The sequence below is a fragment of the Melanerpes formicivorus genome, unplaced genomic scaffold, assembly GCF_026170545.1.
Source record: "Melanerpes formicivorus ecotype bairdi unplaced genomic scaffold, bMelFor1.0.p_v2 SCAF_53, whole genome shotgun sequence".
Classification (NCBI taxonomy): Eukaryota; Metazoa; Chordata; class Aves; order Piciformes; family Picidae; genus Melanerpes; species Melanerpes formicivorus.
In genome coordinates this window covers 3,150,129-3,172,631 of record NW_027142405.1, presented here as the reverse complement: position 1 = coordinate 3,172,631, position 22,503 = coordinate 3,150,129, and the positions used below count along the sequence as shown (strand labels likewise).

Here is a 22,503-nt window from a genome sequence, read left to right as displayed (position 1 = left end):
CACAGCCTTGTCACTACTTGAGGTGTGTTTGGACATACTGGATATACTGGCACCAACAGAGTTTGACTTTACAGTAGATACTCAAATCATTCTGAAGAGGCAAGAAAATGGCAAAACCTCTTATCTCAAGGTTTTGATTTTTTGATTTATTTTCTTTTTAAAGCAGAGCTATCAGCTATCTGCAGTTCAAAGCAAGAGGTTGAGGGTGGGGCTCATGTGCTTCCCATTTTGCTTTTAAGGTGACAGTAAAAGCTTGTGATTGAATATTTTGCATGGAACTGCCTGTGACAAAGACAAAGACAAGGGGTTTGCCAGAGTGCTATAAAAAGGGAGCAAAAGAAAGAGAGAGAAAGATCGGTGTTAGATTTTTTTAAGGTATATTTGAAAGAATGAAATAAAATTTCAAAATGCTTTCAAATCCTCAGGGACTTTCCAATTTATCAAGAAAGACACATTCTTCCTAATGAAAGGTTACTGACCTTCATGAATGTGACAGTTCAATTACAGCCCATTCATATGCAGAACAGCCGTTGATAAAGGATTTAGGAAATGTGACTAGCATAGCAAAAAAAAAAAGAGGGGGGAGGGAATGTCTAGGAAATTATTTTTTATTGTGGAACAAAAAATATAAATAAGATTCAGTCAGGTAGTAGAACCTTTTCTTCTCTGGCCCTGCAACCCATTAGATTTGCTTCAGTGAATACATTGACTTTTTCCTCTTCTTTCTCTACTAATATTTCTGTCTTTTTAATCCTCTGAACTACTAAACCTAACAAATCATAAAGCCCTTGGGGTGCTGAGATGCAGGGTTTCAAACATTTTTTCCCTCTGACTGGCAGAGAAAGCTGGAATGTGTCCTAATGTTATTTTAAGTGCTTGACTAGTATTTAAACTCTTAAATGGATGGAAAGTTAAAGCAGCAGCAAATGCACATGCACATACATGTACACACACACCCCCACTCCCCTTCCTTTTCCTTCCACCTTCTTCTCCCCCCGCTTCCCCCCACACAGTGAGCTTGGCCTCTCCAAGACTGCTAATAGCCAAAGCAGATATTGGCTAGACTCTCTGGAGCCAGCCTTCAGCCCATGGAGGGTGACACCTGTGAGCTGATGTTTGTTGAACTCCTCCAGGTGTAGGAAAGATGCTTAAATTGACATAAGGCAGGAGCTGTAAAAACAGGCAAGCGTGTCAGTCATACATACAGAAGATCCCAAGGCCAAGTTGTTGCGAAAGAAAGAAAAAATTTTCCCTTGCTTTGAAATATTTCCAGATTATCTGCTCATCTATCTGCATGCACACAGGCACTCGTGGATCCAGGCCTATGGGCGCACATGAAGTACGCACAGAGAGTAACATGAGGTGCGTGTCCCCGCAATACAACACGTACCAACACATCTTGGATTTGAAGGTGATAGCAGGTTGAGCAGTGGTGGAGTTAGTTAAGGACAATCATTTGCTTAGTGTGAGCTTTTGCAGATGGTCCCAGATGGAAGAGCTTCCATGGAAGTTCAGTGCTCTACCTATATTCTCCCATGAGGACAGACTGAGGGAGTTGTGGCTATTCAGTCTGGAGAAGAGAAGGTTCCAAGAAGACCTTAAGGGGGCCTACAAGAAAGCTGGTGAGGGACTTTTTAGGCTGTCAGGTAGTGATAGGACTAGGAAAATAGAAAACAAATAGAAATAGGTAGATTCAGATTGGATGTTAAGAAGAACTTCTTCACTGTGACGGGGGTGAAACACTGCAACAGGTTGACCAGGGATGTGGTAGAAGCCCCATCTCTGGTGGTTTTTAAGGCCAGGCTGGATGTGTCTCCGAGCAACCTGATCTAGTGTGAGGTGTCCCTGCCCATGGCAGGGGGGGCTGGAACTAGATAATCCTTGAGGTCCCTTCCAACCCTGACAATTCTATGATTTTATGATTCATGTTAGGTCATGATTATACGAAAGGCATTGTCTTCTACAGAGCAGCAGTCAGATTCTCAACTTGAAGCAAGTGCTCAAATCCAAGTCCAACTAGATGAGTGTGAAGAAGTGCTAAACTTGTCTGTTGAAGTCAGAACCAATGGGTATTTCCTTGGCCTCCAGTCAGGATATGTGAAATGGTGTGACGTGTTTGGTCATTTGGTGCTACCCCAGCTCAGATACAAGGTTGAAATTCCACACTCTTCGGACTGGGAAGAACTGAGGTGACCAACACTGTGAGATCTCTGCTCTTCATAGAGGAGCAACTGCAGGGAGAAGAGGTCAGTATAGAGTATTTTCTGCTTTTGCTATGGTTCATTGTAGTTTCTGGGACACCAGAACCACAGTCAGTACTTATAGCTGCTGCATTAAATGTCCATATATTCTACTTAGTTACCTTCCCTGAGTAAATTTCAACATCTATCCCTACTGAGTATTTTGAGCACCTTACTTACTGGAGTTTTGAAATTTGTATCACAGAATGGTAGGGGTTGGACCTCTGGAGAAGGACTCTCCCTACTATAGCAGGTTCTCCCAGAGCAGGCTGCACAGGATTGCACTCAGGCAGGTTTTGAATCTCTCTAGAGAAGGAGGCTCCACAACCTCTCTGGACAGCCAGTTCCAGTGCTCTGTCACCCCTACAACAAAGGAGTTTTCCCTCGTGTTCAGATGGAACCTCCCATGTTCCAGTTTGTGCCTGTTGCCCCCGTCCTGTTATTGGGGATCACTAAAAGGAGTCTGGCCCCATCCTTTTGCCACTTGCTTTTTAGATATTGAGAAGCATTGATAAGATTCCCATTTTTAGAAAAGGCCTGATGGGCCTGTTCTTGAGGTCATGAAGTTTTTCATTAGTAATCACCCACTGCTACTGAGTGCTTTGCAGACTCTCAGCCTCTCTTGGCTTATTCAGGTTTTGGTGGTCATTGTAGAGGAAAGAACGTTTCCTTGTCCTTAGTCTAATTTTAGATCAGAGGCCAGCATGGAGCTGGCTTTAGCAGCATTGAGTGAAAATGTCTCATAGTGATGTATATGAATAAATAGTCAATCTGTCTTTATTGGTTCTTTCAGATGGCTCTGAAATGTCTAATTTATTGAATTACTAGTTGGATCCCTTTGGAATGGTCACTGTCTTGTTCCTCTTTTAAAGCAAAAGTTCATCTGATCAAGAGGCTTTTTAAGGCAGAATGCTTTGTTCTCTTGTTTGTTCAGCATGTACCTGAGACTTTCAGGAGAGTGTTAGGAGGCCATAAGAGAAAGTGATCCAGTATGTTCCTGCAAGATCTGTTCCCAAGAAATCATTTATGCAGTGTAGCAGACAACCCAGTCTCTGTTTTTGACACCCTGACACTTTTCATATGTTTCTTGCTTTTCTTGGTAGTACACTGCCTAGACTGCACTAGAAACTCTAAGCAGGCTCTAACAAACAGGTGATCATCTCCCCATCATAGCTTTCAGCTGTCTCAAAGCATGACAAGATTAGAATCAAGGCCCTTTGAGCACTGGAGAGGAGATTCTTAGTACTATGTTTACCACTTGCTCTGCATTTTGAAAAGAAAAACAAGATCAGGGGATTGAAAATGTTGATATTTTGAAATACAGAAATCCTCTCTGGAATCTGTCTGGACTGTTAGATTCATTTCAGGTAGAGCCCTAATCCAGAAGAACAGTTAAAACAGTAAAGCTGGAACATTACTTTATCTGAACTGAGGGCTGAATCAATTATACTTAAAATGCAGAGAGTACAAGAACTAATCCAAGTACATTCTATAAAATTCCCTATGTCATATCTCAAATATGTTTTCTGCTGCCTGCTGTAGTCTATTTGGACTATGATACGACATACAGAGTTTACTGGAATTCATCTGGGATAGCCTTTCTGCATTGTTTTGTCTTTGCCTCTTGTAGATAATGCATGCCATCTAGGCTTCAGGTTGTTTTTTTCCCTGCCTTAAAAGACCCACAAAACAAGGCTATAAAAGATTTGGCACAGGAAATCTTTGCTGTCTTTTGAAATTAGGCTTACTTTTAACCACTAGTAAAATGTATTTAATTTACTTCCAACTGCCAGTGGACAATTTGATCAACTCTAATTTTTTAGATAGCTTCATTTTCACGGCAGATTTTAATATTCAAACTCAATTAAAATCCACTACTGAGTGCAAAATAATAATTATCACTACCAGCATCCTGAGAACGTTTTTGATCACATTTGCTTTGGTTAAAAATATGGTCTTTGTTTTCTGCTTACATTTAATTGGCAGGGTTCCTTTAAAGTTTACTCTTGGCCCTGAGACTTAAGAGTGCAGTCAGGCATGTAGCTGAGAGCAGCCCTAATAGGCAGGCTGCATAACTTCACCAGCTAAAGCTCATGGCCTGTGAGGGGGTTGTTCACCAGGGGAAAAACACAGTCCACTGCCGCTCAAGCTAGCATGAGCTTTACATACTGCATGCCTTGCTGATTGATTAAAAATGTAGTCATCCTTAAAGGCAAATCACCTAAGGACCTACAGGAAGTCACAAAGACAAAGATGGGTTTAGGCAGTGTACTTTTATGTAACAGACTCTTCCAGGATAAGGACTTTGCAGTCAGTGTGAGTTGGTTGGTGACTCCTGTTAGCTAGCTGGTTGAGGCAGGGTCTCCTGAATCATTTCATGTGGAAACCAAACTGCACCTGAGCAAACACTGGAGGCTGGGGAAGGAATTGCTTTCAGTTCACAGCCACAAAAGTTAGAGTGACTTATGCGTGTTCCAGTAGGGAAAACTCTCTCATGGCCGATTGTTTGATAAGATATGGCAGGAATTAATTATAGAGTGGCTAGTAAGCATGAATCATTGTATGGGTGGCCTCCTTCTAGCTGGCTTTAAAGATGTATCTGGAGCAAAAGTATTAATTAGGCTCTGTCAGTTGCTCTGATGCCCTCAGTCAACTGGTATGAAGTAGCATACAGGAAAGCATTTGTGTATATATTCTGTAGATACCAAAAAGATTAAACAGAGATGTACACAACAATCCATGCACAGGCTCAATGGTTTCTAGCAGCAGTTTCAGCTCAGCCTGGAGAGCATCAGAACAGAAAAGCATGACTAGTGTGCAAAAGCACACTGCAGCCAGGTCCCTGAAAGAGAGCACATCCCATTGACAGTCAGATGAAACTATTGGGGGAAAAAAGTTCCTTTTCCAAGCAGACGTGATGCTCTACCAGAGTGTGCTACCAGTCCTTTTTTGACTTAGGGCGAAGATTTCAGTATGGGGATAAATTCTTTCTGGTGCTGCTCATTAAAACTGTGGTGAAGAAAATAAAGGCACAGCAAGTTGCCTTACAATTATCTGTCCGGCCTAGCATACACTCTAAATGTTAGGGGTGACCACTCTCTAGTCTCTCACAACATACTGATAGTAAGAATTGGATCCAGAAAGGCACTGCTGGCTTGTATCCAGACAACGTACAACTCTATGTGTACATATCAAACATGAAGTATTTAAACAGACCCCAACTCTCGTGTATCAAAGTGCCTAGAAAACATGTTTCTTCAAAAGAGCCTTTTCTACTTTGGAAGAAGCAAGAAAAATAGTAACAGGCAAGATATATTACAAAATCTGGGCCTCAGTCCAGGAAAAGCACAAGTTTACAAGATACTCACATTTTTATGTTATGGCCTGTATTGAGGTCAAACCTCTTTAAGGTGCAGGTTTCCATTCTGGGTACTTGAAGAGGGAACAATGTGGGTTCGTTTCTGTCTTGTTTCTTTATAATGCGTAACCAAATCCTGTGATATTTGTTTTGTAAAAGGTTGTGGCTTCTTTTTTTATTGCTAGTTTCTATTCTTGTCTAGTCCTTTGGTTTGTGATGTGTCTTACTGAAGCTCTTAGGGCTGAGGATGCAGACCCCTCCTTGAAGGGGGAGGACGCTGAAGCTTTAACAGACTTTCTCCATCATGCTTTTTAGCAATCAAAGAGAGTCTGTGAAGCTCTGAAACTTCTGAGTCTTTGTTCATTTAAAACAGGTTTAGCCTTCATTGTATCTCATAACCCTACCAGTTTTCCAGTCCTCCAGAGTCTCACTGGAGCAGTGAGATAAATAAAGCATGAATTGCTATTGTCTGAAAAGAAGGTATGGGGGGAAATATTTAAAAACGAATAATAATAATAAAGAAAAAAAAACCCACCTGAAAATATACCTTATGCTTTTGTCCCTTAAAGATTTTTTCTGGATAAGGAAAAAAATCACTGCATTCAACTTTTCTGACCACAGTAAGGGGGTGTGTAGCCAGGGGATTGCTCTGCTCCAGGTACCATTCCCTTAGAAAGCAAACTAGCATTGGCTCAGCTTGGTGTCCAATGCTGCCTTCCTATCCCTCTCTTGGGTCCCCTTGAGGGAAGTGCTGGGGTAACTTCAAATCAGGACTGCAGGCAGTCTGCCAGGGCAGTTGGTCCTTATAGTAGGTATATTGGTCTTGCTGTGTAGACAGTGATGTAAATCCTTTACCTTCATACCCCTGCATGCCATGATTAATCCTATGCACCCATTCTTTTTAATGCTGCATATGGATACATGCCAATGTCATTGCTAAGATGTCTTATCTGGGTTTATCTTACTTTCTATTTGCCTTTGAATGTACTGATCAAGCAGTGGTGCTTTTAAAAGAGGTAAGATATGGTGGAGATTAATCTCTTTCCAGCCAGTCATCTACACAGCATAATGCTGATGCCGCTTTCGTGTTTTTCATGAAGTACTCACAAAGCCAGTATCACTCTTCTGAAATCATAGAATCACAGAATGGTTTGGGTTGGAAGGGACCTTTAAAGGTCATCTAGTCAAACCCTTCTGCGGTGAGCAGGGACATCTCAACTAGATCAGGCAAGGTAAAACAAGTGGCTGCTCTATTATACATTAGTATCACTTATGTCCATTGCACAGACTTTGCAGTTAGTGTCAACATTTCTATGTATTGACAGTCTGACGATAGATAACACATTAGACCTACCATGCACTGTGCAGGTACCCCTATGTCAATCCTGAGCATATCCAACCTGCTGTCTATGTGAGTTGTCTTTTGGCTCAGTGCAATTGTACTGGCCTCACTTGCCATGGGAAGAGCTGAGGTGTGCTTCTTGGTGTGTTCAGCATAGATGGCCATCTGCAGTCTAGTGAGAAGCATGTTACTGCTCTTGCTTGGACCTCTCTGTGGGGCAGCCAACAAGCCTATGCAAATTTTCCAATGCTTCTTTTTGGTCAGACTTCCAAACAGTCTGGTGAAACAGTCCTCTATAGTAGTCTTTACAGTCTGTCAGTTCTGTTAGATTAATTCACTACTTAAGGAGTCTTCTGTGCAGTTCTGGAGTGCCAGTTCTAGTTTGACTTCTATGCATCTGCTCTTTTGCAAGGAAGAACAACAGAAGGGGCAAACCTAACAGAAAATGAGTTGTCTCATAATCCCTGGTGACTGGAGCAGCCCTGCGACCTTGCAAGAGACACCATAATTTATAGTGAAAGCTGAAGTAGCGCAGAAGAGCTAATCCTTAAATTTCAGTCCTGGGCACTTTCCAGGGTGCACTCTGTGCAGAGACCCTGCCAGTTGTTTTCTGGCCTGTTCTTGAGTTAAGTGGTAGCCACTAATCTCAGGGTCTCTCACTGAGAAACTTGAGAAGTCCATGCCTTCTATTTCTGCTTCATATAAAAGCTTGCTTCATATACAATGAAAAATAAGGGCTTTATTTCTTTCTGCTAGAGAATGTGTGGGTAGGAAAACATCCAATCTGTCAAACTCTTCATGACTAATAAATATTAACTGCTTCTAAGTCTTCTAATTATCTCAATTTTTTAAAATTTGTGGCCAACTACTTAAATATTTAACCATCTGCCAAAAAGCACTCTTGGAGGTTTATTCTACAACATAGAGGCAATGTTGTTGAAAATGGAAATCTTTAATACAGTGTCTAGATGAATATGACATCATGTTTTTTTTTCTTAAGTTGATAAAGATAGTACATTAAATTTTGTCAGGATCCTCCACACAATGACACCCCTAGTCTCCTCTAAACATTCCTTTATTTGAACATGCCTGAAGATCAAACTGGCACAGAAAGGTTGAAAAACTCCCTGCCTTAGGATATTGAACAGTTTGTTAACCTGTGTTGAACAAAATGGAGTTAGCCACATGATATGCCCATTCCCTTTTCTGTGAGATACAATAAAAGAACACAGTAGGATGCATGAAGACCAAGAATAATGATACTCATTTTCAATTCAAGTTTAGCAAAGCAGATATATGCCAGCTGGGCTCCCAACTCATGGTCCTCTCACTTTCACTTTCTTTTGCATTCTTTGCTTTTCCTCATCTGGCAATGACTGTAAGACTGATGCCTTGAGGGGGGAAAACAGGGAGGGAGAGACTTTGAAATCCTAGGCAGCAAGCAGGAACAATCCAGACAGCAGGTGATATTTCAAAGCTTCAGGTCAAGATGAGTCATCAAACCCTGAGGCCTTATATCCCTTCAGATCCTCAGAAGTCTTCTGAATTCCAGAAGCTCACTGACCTCTTTAAAAGTAATAATGAATAATCAATACTGTATTTGATCCCTTGCACAAAGCTATTACAACAAATGGCAAAAGATCTTTTGAAAGGAAGAATAACATTTTGATCTTACATTGTAAAATTGCCATGCTCAAGATTACCTCCTGGCTCCTATGCTTAATTATGTAATGGCATCTAGCTGGACTATAAAGGACTCTTGCAGCAAGCCAGGCTCCTCCGTGAATAAGGTGTCTGATTGGAAACATTTAGACTCTGAGATTCTCTGACACAAAATGATGCTTCCGAGGCGGATCCTGTGTAGTATCATTTTTATGATGTTCTGCTTAGGACAGAGCAACAAAAATGTGCCCATTCACAGTACAAAAGACAGTAATTTGGGGGGCAGATGGAGCAGATTTCAGGGCCAGTTTCACCAAAACATGAAGAAAATGCCATGCAATGAGATCTTCCAGAAGGCTATCTAAGTGACCTGTGTAAGGTCAAAATTAATTTCCTCCTTTCTCCTCATTCTTTTCCACCAATTTTACTTTCCTTCCATTGTTACATGAGAACTGTCTTATGAAACACAAAAGGTGAGTATCATCAGTTTGAGCTGTTGCCTCACTAGTCAGGGAATGGAAAAATGTCTTTTGGCTGTGGAATAAACTGTGTTGTGTTACAGATATCTGAGCACACGTGGCCTTATGAAACTACATCCAAGGCAAGGAAACTATCCAACCAAAGCAAGGAGCTTTGCTGAATTCAGAAAGAAGTCCTGGAGGGGGAGCATTTAAAAATATCAGGCTAATATTTAATTGCATTTTTCTTTTTTCCTTGTTGTTTTGTGGTTGGTTTGTCTTGGTTTTGTTTGTTTGCTGTTTTGTTGCTGGTGCTGTTTGTTTTGGTTTTGGGTTTGGTTTGGTTTAGTTGGGTTTTTTTGTGTGAAAGCTCTAAAATGCTTCTTTTGTAAGTTACAGCCCCAGGATGCCTGCAACACAGGGTAATGTTTCAATCAGAATTACATGTCACGCATGCATATCTATCTTATCTTCTGAACTGGGATGTCTACAGATTTATTGGTTTATGTAACAGTTGTCTCTTGTATGTTAAAGAGGCAGAGCAGTTCCACTTCCCATCATTTTTGGCCAAGGACAAGAACTGAATGATGCTTCACAAGCAGTGACTTCACAGGCTCTTTGCATGGAGAGTCTTACTTTAATTATCTTTAATGTGACTAACAGTTCTGTGCTCTGTTTATGAGGTACAGAAATGACTTGCAGGTGATATTCTTTATTCTGTATTCATTGTGCTTGGCACTAATTGAAAATGAGAACGTATTGTTATGACTCTTGTAGACATTCCTAAATTCAGATCATGAGAGAAGGCTCTTTTAAGATGATCAGAGACCTACCAGTTTCTTAATTCTTATAGGGTGGAAGCACTGACACCAGCTCTGATGACGGAGTCCTGTTAAATCGGGTTTCAAGCACTTTGCCCTCTTAGTCCTCCCCTTCTTTGAATGACATTTGCATATTGCTATTAAAAACAAGTATGGAAGGAGGGAGGTGCTACATGGTAATCTATAGCACAGGAACAAGTCCTAATGCTGGAGCAAAACTTCTTGGAGCTGGTAGAGATGTCTACAATGACTTCACTGAGTTGCCGTTCCACCACTGTTAGCTTGAACCTATTTGTCCTTTTTAGCTCCTGTTCATAGACAAAGCTTCCACAGCTCTTACCACTCTTCATGGGTTTTACAGTGATCTTTAAGGCTAAGCTTCACTTTAGCCTTGTTCTTTTCAATCACTTGATTCCAAAGTGGTTCTTTCCCTCTACTCAAACTTCTGTGAGTATCCCAGTTCAATAGGATCTTCCAAAAGGCTATCTCCCTGAATGATAAGTATGCAAGAGGAAACCATCATACACTTAGAACTATGACAGAAGAAGAAAGGAATGTGAAAGATATCTAATATCTGAGCTGGAATACTTCACAATCAAGTGTTGGTTTCCTCCTGGTTTTTTTTTCTTGCTTTTCAGCAAATTCTCCTGTTTGCCGTTGGACTTTGTGTGCCTTTATATATTTGTGTGTGTACATATATAGAGACAGATTTGCCACAGTTTGCTTTAAGGTAAATTTATAGCAGTTGTTGATAGATGAAGCAATAAAAGGAGGGTAATTACTACATAAAGGAACAGATTCCCTATTGGTTCTATAAGGCAACAATAAAGAAGCTTATACTGTTTTTTTTATTTCATAGAAAAGTCCATGACTGTGCATCTAATAAACTCATGAAAGTTGGAACACCAAAGTGATGGAATGCATTGACAATGAATGCAGCCATCTTTCAACTGGTGATGGATTTTCTGTAGATGGTATCAGTAGGCATAGCAGAAATGAGATGCAGTGTATTCCTTCTCTGGAAGAGAGCTGTGGCTTCTGACTTCTGTACCTGGAATTTTTTACTCTCTTTTGCTTGTTTTGCTAATCTGGTGATGCTATCTACTTCATGTGAGCTTTCGTTTGTTTAGCCTTTTTTTTTCCCCTGTCCCTCTTTCCATTTTCCCTCCCCCCACCCTCCCAAGCCCCAGTATTTCCTTTCATGCTTTGGCTGAATGTAAATGAAACTTTCTGACTGCCAAGAGCAAACCTATAAATAAGCATAACCAAAGCAAAGCTTCATTTAAATGTTAAACAAAACCTCTGGTCTAACCCTAGCTCAGTCATGCCCTCTGGGGTTGTCAAGTTGATAGCAGTGTGCTAGTTTTCCTGCATATGGCATCCACAGTGACAGCAGTCTGGTACAGAAACATCCAGGAAGGTTTCAATTAGTTGAAATATTAGTAGCAATCAAGTTACAGCAACTCAGTACTCAGCACATGCCAATTAGCTGCTCCTTTTCGTGTAGGTGTGCTGAGCTCTGTGTTGATGGCAGCTACTGTTGGTTCACAGATAGTGTTTATGTCTAGCTTAGGGTATGTACTAGCCTGTACTGTACTGCAGCTGCCATATTCCTGCAATTTAGATATAATTTTCAAGTACTGTCAGCAGGCTTGCAGAGATCAGTGAAAATAAGGCAAGGTCACAAAGTAGGATCATTTTGGCCTGTGAACAAGGATGTATACTCAAGGACGTATACTCAAGTCCTTTTCAAGCAAGCTTGCTCATAAGGCCCATTTAAACCCTCTGTGAGTTCACACTCAAGGACTCAGTTATGATTAAGACCCTCAGCTACTGTCTGTTAAAAGAATTCCACTGCCTAAATGGACATCTACAAGTGTCTGAAAAGCCAGAGCCTGCCAGAAAACAGTACTTTTCCATGGGTGATACCTTTGATTTCTTATGCATATCCCAAGTCACTATTCAGCCATACGAAGGCTCTGACCCAGATGGTTCTACCTGCTTTGAAGGATTCTTTCACAAGAAACAGCAGTTCCCCCCTCTATGATTAACTGTTAAAACCCATATTCAGCTTCTCTCCTACGTTGCCTAGTCATCTCTCTAAAATCATATTTTGACTAAAAAGGAAATTGCAAAGAGTGTCCTAAAGGCATGATTTCCAGTAAACAAGAATGTATTTTATAAGGAAAGAGTTGAAAGAATTTAAAAAAGTAGACCAGAGTCCATTTGCAGCCTTTGCATTTTGAAAATATTGATGAAATTAGTTTTTAGCTGTTTTACCAGCACTACTTTCAAGCTTCCTTCCCACGCTGTTGTGCAAGTTACTTGCAGAGTACTCGGGGATACAAATCTTCACCAAGCCTGACTCCAAGTTTCTCTGACAAATGCTCATGCTGTGAAAGAAGAGGCATTCGGCTGCCCTGGATTGAGTAGGCTGTCAGACATTCCCAGGGAAGTTACCATGAAAAGAAGCTTCTTCAAAACTTTGTTTAAAGTGAAGGTTGTTAATCAAGGCCTTGGTGCTCTCATTAGAGAAGGGAGGAACCATTTAAAGTCAGGAAGCTGCAGTATAGGAAAGTCATGAAATTGAAATGAACGCATCTTTTGCCAGCTGGTTTCACACCCCCAGTTGGCAATCCACAAAGGTTTAGAGGGGGAATTAAATCCATTTTTCAGCAGAAATAACTATTTTTGTGATTATCATATAGATTCCATGAGCTACACTTTGGTCCTATCAAGACAGGCAGGCAGCTGCATGAGAGGTGGAAAGAGAGAAAATGATTGAGATGAAATCACCACCAACAGCTATTGCAGGCAGGAAGGCAGTGTTGGATCCCAGCCACAATACTTTTGCAGCCTGGTTTGAATGGGCCTGATGGGATGCCATAATGTAACCTACACTGAACAAGGTATGTGGAAAGCTGTCTGACATGGGACTCTATTTCAAAGACAAAATACAGATTCCTTCCAGGCTTTAATTGCTTTTATTTTACTTGTTTTGCTCTTGGGGCTAAGATTGCCTTCAATAAAATGAGATTAAAAAAGTAGAGTGAAATAACACTCTCAACCAGAGTCAAATGAGAAGAGCTTGGAGAAGAAAGGGGTTTTTCTGTGTCAGTCTTTAAACCAGCTGAAAGGCCTGAAAGAAACGAATAGCTGAAGATTCTTACCGCTGCGTAGGGTACAGTTCTGTTCTTATTTGTTTGTTGGTTGGTTTCAAAAAAATCACTGGCCTTCTATGTCCATTCAGTGTTATTAGGGTGGAAGTGATTTTGGTCAGGAAATTGCTGCCTTTACTTCAGAACTGATGATTCAGCTCCCACCTTTATCAGCTTTGGGCACAATCTTACCCTCCAAGTACAAATGCTGCAACTGAGTTTCCAGCTGCAGAGCAAATCTGTTTTGTGTATCAAAGGTCAGGATCAAGTCCTCAGCTGTGAACTGCAGGAGTATAAATACTTTCTGGCAATTGGACTTTTGTTGTCTGGTGTTATCTGCCTAGCCAACAATTGTGGTGCCTGCTGTTTCTGATAGCAAGTTCCCCGTCCCCTTTTGGATTACTGGAAATTCATCCCTGTGCAAAGAGCACATGTATCTCTTGAAGTCCCAATTTATGTCCCATTGTGATTTTTTTTTTTAAGAAATGCTTGGGATCCTTGTAGGGACTCAGCCCTGGGATGAACTAAAGATTAGTTTCTGTTTACTGCAGAGTACCGTAAAGTGTTGTAGCCAAACATCTCTCTCAGAAAAGGAGAAAACCGTCAAAGGACCCCAACTTGTGATGCTGACACCAGGCACGGAGGCATGTTTTAATGGATTGGATTTGTCTGTTCCTTCCAGGGTTTCTGCCCACAACTGGAATGAGAGAGGAAAAGATAACCCATGTCCCAGATCCCCTCGCTAACTGTCCTAGGGCCCTAAAGTATCTATCTTTTAATCACCCTTGATCTTTTCATACCATGGGAGAGATTTTTCTTGCTTATCAGGAGGGTGCCTTTTTATTTTGAACATTCCTTTTCTGGCTGACATACCTGTAGAAAGCCTTCTTATTATTCTTTGCATCCCTTGCCAAGTTCTGCTCCAGTCACATCCTAGCCTTCCTGATCCCATCCCTATACAACTAGGCAGCATTCCTATACTCTTTGCAGAACACCTGTACCAGTTTCCATTACCTATGCAGTTCCTTCTTGCCCTTTAGTCTGACCAGCAGGTCTCAACTCAGCCATGCCAGTCTCTTGCCTTCCTTAAGGCTGAGAAGGAGAGAGCAAAATAACTGATGTTTTGAGCTCTCTTTGAAAATGCTCTAATTCAGACAGCAAAAAGTGAGGACTATCTGTAAACTCTAGGCATTGGTTTAACAGTTACTAAATATCAGAGTGGAAAATCGGTTTTCTGTCTAGAAGATGGCATGTCATTTCTTTGAAAGCTTGCTAACAGGACTGCCTTGTACCACCCTGTTCCTCAACAGATCTCACTTGTGACTATTTGTTCTGTTGTGAAATAGAAATATAAATGGGCAGGTCATGGTTTTATAGGCTGCATTGAGAGACTGACTTTTTTCACATCCTATCTAGAAGACTCCAGCAGTGGTTTATCTGGGAACAGTGAAGAGAAATACCCACAGTCTCTCATTTTTGGCTTGCCAGTTATCAAATACTATAGAATAAAACCCTTCAGATTGGTAGCACACAACCTTTTCAGAACTTGTGTCATTCTGACAACTTTCCAGGACCAAGGGGGGCAGACTTAATCTGCATACACATTACCATAAATTTACATGGGAATTGAATCAGAGATGAATGTGTGCAGTTGTTATTATTGTGTATTTACAATAAACTTCACTGTAAGTGTTGACAGCCCTTCACAAAACACAGAGAAAGACAAAACAATTTTTTGAGAGTCAAAGAGTGAATGGAGCACCATCTTCCTGAAAATGGTTCCCCATCTCTTCCCAGAAGTTTGCTATGGCCAGAGGCATTGAGGAATGCAGCTTTGAGACTGTCAGATGGCTACTGCATTTGCATGAAGAGCAGAACAAATATGATCCGCCACAGAGAGGAACGTGCTGTGGTCTGCGGTTGGAGGGACTCTCAATTCTTCTTTTCAGGGATGGAGATAAGGATTCTGGAATTCCTGCACCCTCCTCCAACACTATCTCAACACCTACATTTCTACTGACCCATGTGAGTTTCACCTCTCTCAGATCTGTACAGCAAGAGGAAAAATTTCAGTAATCATATGTTTCTGTCTGCTTGCTGATTAACAGGTTTATGAGTCAGAGGTGAGTTCTCATCCTATGCTGCAGATACAGCTGCAGATTTGAGGGTAAGACAAAGAAAATTTACCATCTCCTGGTACAGGAAAATCAGTTGTGCACATTACAAATATAACTCTTTCACTACTTCTTTTCAAAAAACAAAAAGGACCCCATCTGAAAATAACTTTAAATAGATGTGCTTTTGAAGCACAGGGGGAAAAATATTCTAAGGGGTTGGGGTTTTTTTGCTGTTTTTTTTGTGGTGTTTTGTTTTTTTTCCCCAAAAAAATTAACCAGCAATGGGCATTGACATTTAATAAAATGGCCTGTAGCATCCCTGGCCACAGAAGATCCTGGGAAAAACTCCAAACTGCCAACACAATTGCTGGATAAACCAGCATAAGGGATCTGGAGGGCATTGCCAGAAGAAATACCCCCTTTAACTTTCAGCTATGGTGATGTTGTGCATTCATTACCAAAGAGGTGGAAGAACAGCATGATGTGCTCTGAATAAATTGTTCAATATACTTGTTTAGATCTTGGAGTTAACTCTTTTTTAGACCATTATGCCTTTCCTCTTGAGAAACTGCAGAATAATACAGAAAAGGATGCATGTATCCAGCACATATCTCTCTGTACTGTGTTTTTGGGGGTCATGTTCAGGATAGGGAGGAGACCCAGGATTGAACATGGCAGCCTAGGAAACACCATATTTAGAAACAAAGGGATCCCAACAGTGGTTTCAGAGTCAGATGCGGGACAGCTTTGGGGGGAAATATGGAGCTGTGGGAGCTTGGTGTTGTTCAGAACATCTTTTGGCAGGTCTGACCTCCCTTGGGACCTTGGGAGTGAAAGAAAAGAGGCTGTAGGTTTGGGTTCACTCTCCCAAGCAGTTTGCCATGGCAGCTTAGCTACTCACCCTGCAGCAGCTATTACTCACATATGAGCTCTTAGTCTGTTGTATGAAGTAATGTAATTTATCCTAATCTTTTTTGACTCAAATTTATCTCCTTGAGCCTAGGTATGAAGAGGAGGGAGGAACAATGGCCATGTAAGATATTTCCCTGGTGGGCCCAACCTAGGCTGTAATCACACATATGGGAATAGGATATTGATAAGTAGCACGTCTCTTTGGCAAATTTATCTGGACTGTTTGGTTCAAAAGCTCATCTTTTATACTGTATGAGTCACTTTGCTATTAGCATACTAAAACAGGAGGATGAAAAAAATCCTTCCAGAAGTCTTGGGACAATTATTTGCCATCTTAAAGCATGTTCATGCCTTATGTCTGAACAAAAAAAAATAATCATAAATAACATAGTCTCTATGAATTAGAGTAGCCTAAGCCAGTATTTTGCTTACAAATAATCTCATCAATTATTCAGCGAGTTCCAGTTCCAATGTCGAGTGACTTGTTGAAGAGAATCTGGGTCATAAATTGATATAGCTTAGATTGTGCTGGTGACAGCATGGATTATATAAGGACTTGCACTGAAGAACTCCAGGTCCTATTCCCTGCTGCAATAAATACTTAATATTTTTATGGAATATGTGATAAATCCAAGAGACTGGTAAAGTTTGGGGTTAAAATATATTATAGTCTAGTGGCTAAGAGACATTTCTTGGGAGAGACAGGCTCAGCTCTCTGGTCTAACTCAGACAGAAGGGGGAGCTGAAACTCATCTCCAGCATCCCAAGAGACAGATCCATCTGCCAGTAGGTGGGAAGGTGGTCATGTTTTCTCCAGGTGCTTTCTGTGAGACACCCATTTATGAGACAAGTTCTGGGAAAATGAAAGTGCTTAACTGTGGACAAGCAGATATCAGCATCAACTTCCTTAAAGCCAGCGTAAGACATGCCCAGCAACTGAAATGGACGGGACTTCCATTGTGTAATGTTAAGCACCTGCACACTTTGTTGACTAAATGGGAAGATCTATATTTGAATTCAGGTGTCTAACTTGGCAGCCTGTAATTTAGTATGTTTGGAAGTTTAGGATCGTAAGCTTTTATGTTTGCTATAATCTTTTCAGCTCTTTCCCCAGACTGCTATTTTGAGCTAACCCCAGTACCCACAGAGGGCTCCATGACCCATCCACTGACTGCTGAGTTTGCTATGAGACTAACTGCAACGCTGAGCCTGGTTTTCCCTCCCATCTGGCAGCAAAAACAAACTGCTGCTGACTGAATGACCACTGATTCTCTTGGAAGCAGAGCTACACGAACAGCAACCGCCAACTCTGTCACCATTTGTGAGGATTTGTAGCTTGGGCCCTAAGACATCTGGCTGAGATATTTATGCAGTCCTGTATTGCACTCACTGAGGCTCTGCGTTCACATCTGGAGTCTAGACTGAGTGACTCTATGGGCTGGCCTTCAAGTCTCCAAACAGCTCATGTCCCCCTTGTTCTCTCACTTTGTCTTTTTATTGCTTTATTGGTTTATTTATTTGCTGTAGGTGCTTCTGTCTCCTCTCTTCAGACATTCCTGTCGCAGCTGCTTGAGAGCTTCGATGAGGAATGGCAGTGACTGAAAGAGACCAAGTAAAAGCAGATGAGACAGGTAGGGGGGAAAAAAGTTGTCTTGTGGTGAGGCTTCAATTGTGTGGTTCTGGGGGATGCCTGGTGCTTGATTCTTCTCATTTCTACAGCTATAATTGCTCAGATGAACAGTTTGCATTCAACACATTTGACAGGGAGCAGGGTTTCCATAAGAAGTTAGAGGTGACTACATGCTTGAGCCAGGCAGGAAGCTGAGCCTCTACCCTGAGTTAGCTCCATCAGCAAACTGCAAGTACAACCTGGGTCATCATAGAGCTGTTCTATCTCAAGTTGGTTGGATTTGGAGACACTTGGGGCATCCAAGAGAGACAATCAGGTTTAGGAAATCAATTCATTCAGTCAGGCATACATTCTGTCTTTGGGCTTAGCTGTGTATCGTTCTGAACATGGGATGCTAAAAGCTTTAGCCCCATGCTGATATTGCACTTTCATGACAGGTGGACTCCTGCTTGATCTGACACTGACCCCAGCAGTATTGGCAGCTGCTGCTGCCTGAGCTAGGAGCAAATCTTCCAGAACGTTGCTGTCCTTATTACCATCCTTTTTGCTTTCTTTCTCTTGGGCCTTTAGACTGATAGTTCCACTCACTCCTCTGACTGTCCCATATTCTCCCTGTAACAGTTTTCCTTTATTTTAGATTTCCTGGTTGCCTAGCAGCCCTGCCAGCCACTGCTGAAGAAATACTGCTAGGGAGTCAAGGGCTAACTATTGCTGACAACAGTGGGGTTATGACCTGGAAATGTAGTGGAGAAACTGCACGAGCTAATAGTGAAAGCGTATGTAGTGCTTGAAAGATGAGTACTATGGATGTTCCTGTTTGTGTATGGATTTGGATATGGATAAGCCAGCATCTACATTTAAAGAATATCACAAACTCCAGAAATTCAGGCACTGAAATATGGTTCAATTCACCCTTTAAAGAAGGGTAAAAAGGGATTTCATATATCCTCTGTGCACTCAGTGTAGCCAGCAACAGCATAATGGCAGTTCTAAGTTAAGGGGCCTTAATCAGAGTATATAAAAAGACTGGAATGATGTTTGAACAACATGTCCAGCTTCCAAGCATTGTCTCTTGCCTGCTATCAATGACACCCATTGTGCAATAACAACATTTGCACAGAGATATGCCCTGTTTTGTGCATGAAGAATATACTGAAGCAGCCATAGGGCTGCACCAGCCTTGCCTAGAAAAGTCCCCAAGGGCCCGTCTGCCAGCTGCTGACTGATGTAAAGCTGCTGCTGCTGATAATAGGGTATGTGTGCTGGCTTTGAGCTGAACTAGGCAATTTGGGGCACAGTCAGATGTCCTCAAAAAGGATCAAGTTCAAACCTGTTTAAGAAGTTAGTTCCCGTCAGCGGTGATTTAAGCTAAGTAGTTTTGCTGTGTATTGGAAAGGACAAGGAGTGCTCACACAGTCAGCTACTTCCTCTTGGCTGTCGCAGTGGTGATTTCAACACAGCCAGGGGAGTCAGAAAGGCAACAAACAGCTGAGATCTGTGACATCCTAAATCAGGCAGACATAAGCTAATGAAGGTGTATTTCCATTAGATGTTTGACTGCTTGTATGTAGAAGGATCACGGTACGTACTTCACTCTTGGTTTCCAAGCAGTTGAAATCAAGAAGTACCTAGACTTATTTGAAGACATAGATCGTTGTTCCACACCGCAAGTGACTGTTGTTGGTTGAACATTGCTGATCTATTCAGGAGCTCAACTGCAGCAGACAAAATGTCAGCGTGGACGAGGCTGGAAACCACAAATTTTTGCTGTGGAGATTGATGTACCACCATTGGAGAGCAAAGGTAAATTCCTCCACTCTACAAAATGCTCTCACAGGAGAGGAAATTTAAAACATTATCACTGCAAGTCTCAAGGAACATAAATACACTAATAATTAGGCAAAAGAGCATTGTACATGACATCTGTGTTAATGTCACCCTAATTTATCATCAGCCACGTTCCTTCTAGTCATATCCCACATGTGCTAAGCAGGACATATTTTTGTGTGAATAGTGTTTCACACCATCCAGTATCACAGAGGTTGACTCTGCTGTTTTCCAGGCTTGGAAGCCATAGTTGGCCTTGTATCAGAACAGTCATATTGTGAAGTTGCTGAGCATAGCTCTGTGTTTCCCAAAATTGTTCCATTCCTTCATCAGAAGAGCATGCATTGCACAGCAGGAAACACAACTGAAGATCGTCTCGGTGATTATTGCCTCCTGGAAGTATTGATGCGGCATTCATTCCGATGGAGAAACTGAGTTCTGGAGCAGCAGTTCAGCAGTAACTATTCAGCTTTTTCCTGAGAGATGCCCAATAAGGGCATCTTCAGGCAGATCCACAGAAGTATTTAAGCCCTAGATAGTCCCCTGAGCTGGTTGTATCAATAGGAGTTTAGATATATTAAAAATACAATAATAAATGGCAGGAGGGAGGGGGAAGGCAGAGTAATTAAGCACATTTTTGGCTTGAACAAAGTATGGTTAAAACAAAGATGACTTTTTGCTTGAATATTTTTTTTTCTGTCTGCTGAGTGTTTATTCTATAGTGAAATGGCAGGTGAAGAAATGCAAGGGAAATGGTTTAAATCTCGTGACCCTGGCAAGGATCCCACTGACCACAATAGCATTTTACCTTTGCATGGATTAAGAGAACAGCAGGATCTGAACAGCTGATCACTTAGTAGGGTGGTTGTTATTTCTAAACCTCTAACAAGGCAGTGCTGAATGCAAACATCTTGTAATCTGAATACAGAGATCTTATAGCATCACTCAAGGCCTCTTGAAGGCAATGCATACAGCATATGAATAGAAGCTGTAATCTATAATGCCACAAATCCTTTCTGAGGATTATCTCTGTTATCTCATCTGACATCAGAGAATTACATGTAATATAGACACATAAATAGCTTAGTCACAGAAAAATCCTCTCGAAAAAGGTAGCAGAGAGGAAGTTTTGTTTGTTTCTAAGATGGGGAGAGGGGGAAAGCTCTGCAAATGACAAGGGGATCTGAGTAAAGTTCTCTTTGGGTTCACTGCAGGTCTTGCTCGCTTGGGAGAATTAGCCAAGGAAATTGAGTCCCCACTGTCTTGATTTGCATGTAGTCATTTACAGCCACACAAAGGGTGGATGCCATACATGCTTATATCTCCATTTCCCTTTTCCTTGATTCAGTCCATCTGCAGGAGTGCCAGGGGCTATGGAAAGTGTAAGACAAAGATAAAACCCTGTAGTTTCACACTGACCAAACAAAAGCCTTATATTGCAATAACTTAAGCTCAGGATAGGATTGCTTGACTTACGAGGCTCAGTTGCATAGCTAAACAGAAGATTTACTCATTGCAGAGCCAGCCTAGATTCATCTTTAGTAGTTCTCTCCTACTGTCTTACTTATTTTTCTTTATAGGACCCTGCAGGTTTCTTCAAAGACAAAATGGATAAAGCATGATGCAGTTTCCCTGCTGTCTGTGACTTTCCTTATGCCTCTTACCTATCTTGTCTCTTTTTTCCATCTAGATAAATTAATTTCTAATCTAGCCTTGTACATTTGCTCTAGTTACCTTATTCCCCATCTCCTTCATACCTGTGTATAACCCTATTTTTCTTCTTAAAATCTCACTCTGGCTCTTTTTTAATTAACTGTAAAGCAGATTTGGTTTTCCCCTTTTCAGGAATAGTTATCTATCAGGATCCCTTCCCTCTCCAGTTACCAACCAATTACAAATGCTTCCTTCATCTCTAACTGCACCTCTAGCAGCACTGAATGCGCTGTTTATTATCTGTAACCCAATGTCAGAAGTGCTGTCTCAGACCCTCTCCAGTCCGGCCTCTACACTTCTCATTCATCTCAAACCACTCTCACCAAACTCTCTAATGATGACAGGACAAAAGAAAAAGAAGGGAAAGGACATGTTGGCATACTTTGTAATTTTAAACACCTATTTTCTATTCTTCTGGTTTGGGAACTGGGTTAAACCTCACTAAAATGAATGATGCCTTTTCATTAATGTAATGATCCTTAGACCACGATCAGCAAAATCATACATTATGTGAGTCAGGGTTCAAGAAGGAATTCCAGTATTTTAATTCATAGATGGCTCATTTCCTGTAGCTTTCACACTGTCCTTTCCACTCCACTGACCTCTGTCTGATCGTATACAATCTCCTTTATATTCCCTCTTACAGGATAAGTAGTTGGATGTGCGTAGAAGAATGTTCCATTTTCTGAAAGAATTTCTTGGATTCCCTGAAGAGATTAGTACAAAATTTTAATTAGGGGCATTGGCAGAGTTCCCAAATGCTGGTATATTAGGCTGTGGTTTTAATTTTTATTGCCCATTTTGGTTCCTATAAAATGCACAGGACTTGTGATGAGTACTTTACTTTAAATGATGCACATTTTGTCCCTCCAGTTCTAGTCCATCCCGTTAATAAAGAGCCATGATTAGTGTCACCGTCTTGTCTTTTCCTTCCAAAGACTGGGGAGGTTGGCCAATATTCTGAGGACAGTTGTCCAAAAGATGTCAGAGTTTGAAGTGACCAGTAAAATTTCCACTAAAACTCTGGAAGGCATACAGGATGCAAGTGTCATTAATTAAGCTCTAAGAACCTACAGTGCTGTGGGAACCTGGCATAAAATACACAGGCTGAACTTTGTTTGCAACTTCCTTCTATTTAGGAATTCATTAAAAGGCTGAAGCATTTGCAGAGATTTCAGGATCCAGTGCTAGAATGGCTAATTGCTGGCTTGGTCTTTTGTGTACAGTGTAGCACATAAAAGGACTGTGATCAAAGAATGCAGGTG

General features: G+C 41.2%; 1 long non-coding RNA gene across 8 annotated transcripts in view; it reads right to left on the bottom strand.

The window, feature by feature from the left end:
- LOC137452436 (uncharacterized) overlaps window positions 1-22,503 on the bottom strand; it is a 160,396-nt gene that overhangs the window by 73,049 nt on the left and 64,844 nt on the right. The window contains exon 4 of one of the 8 annotated variants that reach the window (XR_010990081.1): window positions 16,469-17,666. The exons of the other annotated variants lie outside the window; for them this stretch is intronic. This is a non-coding gene — a long non-coding RNA (uncharacterized lncRNA). Of the gene's footprint in view, window positions 1-16,468; window positions 17,667-22,503 lie in introns of those variants that run through there. 8 annotated transcript variants of the gene reach the window in all.